Source organism: Lucilia cuprina, chromosome 5 (genome assembly GCF_022045245.1).
Source record: "Lucilia cuprina isolate Lc7/37 chromosome 5, ASM2204524v1, whole genome shotgun sequence".
Taxonomy (NCBI): Eukaryota; Metazoa; Arthropoda; class Insecta; order Diptera; family Calliphoridae; genus Lucilia; species Lucilia cuprina.
The window spans coordinates 62,978,012-62,983,161 of record NC_060953.1 but is presented as its reverse complement, the minus strand read 5'-3'; the positions used below and the strand labels follow the sequence as shown (position 1 = coordinate 62,983,161).

Genomic DNA, 5,150 nt, shown 5'->3' with positions numbered 1-5,150 from the left:
GACTAGACTATAGACTAGACTATAGACTAGACTATAGACTAGACTATAGACTAGACTATAGACTAGACTATAGACTAGACTATAGACTAGACTACACTATAGACTAGATTATAATTTAAAGAAAATTTTCAAACATTTTCTCTTAGCAAAATACCCTTTTATAAAAATTCATACACATATGCTCAACAGCACAGCAGTTTATTATTTTGTAGCAAATATTTGCATAAAATGTCAACAATTTACTCAAGTTCAATAAGTTTTTACAATATTAATAAAAATTTTGCAATTTGCGGTTGTTTAAATGCAATTTTTTTACTTGGCGTCCGTCTGTCCTTTATATGTCAATTTCATGTTAGTATTTTTTTTTTCATAGTTTAACACGCGTCATCATGAATCATTGATTCAGATTTTTGTTCAATATTTATTTCCGGTTTTGTGTTCAATTAAATCGATGTCCGTCGTCATCACACGTTTGATATTAATTGAATTCATTATTTGTGTTGTTGATGTTGTTAAATGATTATTAATTGAATTGTTTTCTATTTGAGAAAGAAAATTGCAATAAATATATATAAATCAATTTGTATAATTAAATTTATTTAAATTCTCATTAATAATTTATTGATGTTAAGATGAAATTTGAAATTAGGAAATCGCAGGTTTTTAGAAATTTTCAATATTTACTTAGTATTACATGTTGGTTTTGTTGTAAAAGACGTGATTTAAGACGTGCTAAATAATAAATTATCAAAAAAACTTGCTTCAATTAAATCCTACATTCTTTATGAGAAAGTTGAAGGTAATTAAAATAATCAATTACAAATTATCTAACACTTTGTCTGTACAACATACGCTACCGTTTGTTATCATCAAAATTCGCTCACATGGCATCTAAAAGATAATTTATTTGTTTGCTACGAATCAAATGTACGTATACGTATGTTTGAATGTATATTTTTGCAATTAAATCAATTTGTATTTAATTTGTAGTATTTTATATAAGTCAATGTTTACACACATACATATGTATATGTATGTATGCCCATTTTTATGGAAAGATAGATGGACTATATGGTAGCAGTATTTGAATTAATTTAATGATACAGATTTGTTATCTATTACTCGTGCCGAGTACATACCCCATACTTACATCTGTAATTGATATTCAACAGATAAATAATGTATTCCAACAGATGTGTAGTTTGAACTTGTACCCCCAGAACTCTGTAATTTATAGTCTTAACTATAGAACAGACTATAACTTTAGACCAGACTATGGTATTTACTATGTACCAGACTATTGTCATTAGTATGGATTTGACTATTGAGAAGATTATAGTCTAGATCCCAGACTATAAATCAAAACTAAACTTTACACTAAAGTCTTAAGTATAAAGCGAACTATAACGGTCCTGGCTATAGTCAGGCTATTGTCTTGACTATAGACTATAGTCAGGCTATTGTCTTGACTAAAGACTAGACTATAGTAATGCTATTGTCTTGACTACAAACAAGATTTTAGTCTTGCCTATAGACCAGACTAAAGTCTTGACTATAGATCAAACCTAAAGACTTCACTTTATATATGACTTTAGTCTTGACTTTACTCCAGACTATAGTCATAATTATAGAGCAAACTATAGTCTTAACTATAACAGACTATGGATTTAACTTTAGACTGGACTATAGACTGAACTATAGCTTTTACTTACTATAGCCTAGAATATTTTCATATTATAGACTGATTAATGTCTTGAATATAGCAAAATTATAGTCTTGACCATAGACCAGATCTGAACTATAGATCAAAATTATCGACTTGTTTTAGATCAGACTTTGGGCTTAACATCGTCTCAGACTATAGTCCTAAATATAAAGCAGACTCTTGACTATAGACCAAGTTGTAGCCTTGACTATAGACTAGACTATAAATCGAACTAAAGTGTCGCCTATAGCTTTGACTACAGCCCAAATTCTTAACTATAGATCAAACTATATTCTCAACTAAAAAATTTCATTTATTTCCTGCAATCAACTAAAATGATTGTCTCATATATAAAATGATAATTTTTCTCTCGAATTTGTTGTTTAAAATATAACATAAGTTATTCTATAAATAGACAATAGATTCACATTAAATGTGTATTTAATTTAAATGAGTAATCTACTTTATTTGTAATTAATTTGATAAACATATACAAACCTACTCAATTAAAATATGCACCTATAACACAGTATAATAACTAAGTACATAAATATATAAACAAAAACTGATAATAAAAACGTAATCACAACTCAATAACAACCTCTATTAATAACAATTCATTAATATCAATAATTTTGTGAAATCTTTTAATATCTTCTACCGATATCATTCAATAGCAGAGCAATCCATTTAATTTAATCTAAATTACTCTCTTCTCCTCCTCCTTTCCTTCGATACATTAACGAAATTGTATTTTTTTAACAATTATTTTCTAAACTTAATTTTTATCGTTTATTTAGTAGGGCTCCTTTATATTATTTTAAAAATATGTTTTTTTTATATTGACTAGTCTCAATAATGACATAATAAAAGTTAAAAAAAATCCAACAGTAAAGTAAAACAAACATCTACTACCTTTCCATGAAACAGATCTTTAAACAAAATACTTTTCGACATACCAAAAAGTGTACTCACCTTTTTTTATGGCTTTTTAATCTTATCACCAGAATAAGAAAATACAAAAGAAAAAAAAACGAGCAACAAAAAATCGTTGTAGAAAATTGCAAAAATAAAAACAAAGTTCTGAAAAAGAAACCTTAATTTTATTATACACTCAACAAGATTCTTAAAAGTATAAAAACAACAAATAAAGAACAAAACAGAAGCACTTAAATACTCACATGTACAACCAAACCAAACATTGTTGGAAAGCTGAAAGTAGCAGTGGGTAATGATGAGAACACTATGGCATTTAATGGTTTGATATTACTGAATATTTTGTAGAGATTCTATATAGACTAGACTATAGACTAGACTATAGACTAGACTATAGACTAGACTATAGACTAGACTATAGACTAAACTATAGACTAGACTATAGACTAGACTATAGACTAGACTATAGACTAGACTATAGACTAGACTATAGACTAGACTATAGACTAGACTATAGACTAGACTATAGACTAGACTATAGACTAGACTATAGACTAGACTATAGAAATCAGATTTTATTTGTGAATATTTTGAATTATATAAAAAATGTTTACTGGGTAATGGCTACTAATTCGCTTAGATTTTCATACTTCCACATTCTCCTACAAGTGTTTAGATGCTTCCACAATAACATCTTAATAACACTTAAAATCGTCTATAAAATATATTGAAGAGTTTGTGTTTAGCATTCTTTTAACTAAAATGTTTATTTTAAAATAATTGTATTATTATTAAAATGTTATTTTAATTTTTCAATATTTCTAGTTTCTTGATTTTTTTTTGTTTTTGCAAAATTGTTTACTTTTAAGAAAACAATTGGGGTACGTGTGTTTGTTCTAGAGTAGGAATGCCGCTTCAAAATTCAATTAAATCAATTTTCTTTTTCATAATTGTATGTATTAGAAAAGTGGCACAGTGGCACAAAAAGTATACATATTAAAAATTGCAAAAAATTAATTTTTATATTTTTAAATTCAATAATGATTAAAGATAATCAGATAAGTATTCTTTTCAATACATATTAAAAATTATTTTTGGTTTAATTCTCCGCTTTCTTTATAATTGTGTCTTCGCTAAAGTTGCAAATAATGAAAAATATCAATGAGTATTCATTTTTAAATGATTAGCAAATCGTCTAATAACCACTGTGTAGAATAAATTTCTCACACACTGGTCAATTGTGTTTGTTATTCTTCATCATTATCATCAAAATAATTTAGAAACAGTCAGAGGATCATTAAATTGAAGAATAGAAGAAATCATTGTACAGTGTGCTACAAACATGATGATCGTTCCGATGACGTTTAAAATGATTAGCTGGTGATTGTGGGAGGGTATTTTCCACCTCCTCAGCGGCAGAGTGTATGTTTTCTAAAAACAAATTGAAAAACTCATAGCACAACGATGAATATGTTAGAAAATCCAACACATGTTAAATAAAAACAATTTTTATTTGAATTGAAATTTTCTATGTCACGGGAAATATAAATAAAAAACATCAAGTCCAACTGGACCATAAATATACAATGAGATATTTTTATGTTTTTTGTCATTTTATTGCACATTTTGATGTTGAAATAATTATGTAAATAATATTTTATTGCTTTAACAAGAAATAAAACAAAAGACGACAAATACCATAGAATTATAATATAATAAATATGTTTTTATTTAGTTTATTGGAAAACCAATAAAGGATAATCTAGTCTTCTTTGAACATATTGTGATATTTTCTTTTTTATTTCCAATGATTGTGTTTGTGAAAATTGTAAAATAATCATTAAGAATTTTTGTCACAAAACTTGATCACATAATAAAATGGTGAAAATGCTTGACATGGATCGTCATGCTGATTGCCCCTTATGGGAGGCATTAGCTTCAAAAGAAGTTCCTTGGACTGGCATGCGTTATGCTTGTCTAAACGTTTTACAGGCCTATTGTAAAGTGTTCGATAAAAAAGAAATTTATGATCTCATTGTAAGGTAAGTTAATTAGTTAAATGGCTATGAGAAAAATATTTAAAAAATTTATAGACTGCATAAAGACTACTTTATAGACTAAAATAGACTATTCCGTAGACCAGAGTCTCACTTAACTGTATATTAGACTAAACTATAGACTAGACTTTTAAACACTATAGGTTTAAAAATTCTAGATCGTAGACTGTAGCCTACACTGTACAGATTATCTATTACTTTAAAATTAGGACTAGATTATAGACTAAAGTATAGACTAAATTATGAACTAGATTATAGACTAAACTGTAACCAAACTGTAAACTAGACTAGTCTTATATAGACTATAAGCTAGACTATAAACCAGACTATGGACTAGACTATAAACCAGACTATGGACTAGACTATAGACTAGACTATAGACTAGACTATAGACTAGACTATAGACTAGACTATAGACTAGACTATAGACTAGACTATAGACTAGACTATAG

At 27.3% G+C, this 5,150-nt stretch overlaps 1 long non-coding RNA gene across 2 annotated transcripts in view; it reads left to right on the top strand.

The window, feature by feature from the left end:
• Positions 1-4,683, top strand: part of LOC124420398 — a 10,201-nt gene extending 5,518 nt beyond the window's left edge. For both annotated transcript variants that reach the window (XR_006941180.1, XR_006941179.1), the window contains exon 2: positions 4,377-4,683. This is a non-coding gene — a long non-coding RNA (uncharacterized LOC124420398). The remainder of the gene's footprint in view (positions 1-4,376) is intronic.
• The last annotated feature ends 467 nt before the right edge of the window (positions 4,684-5,150 follow it).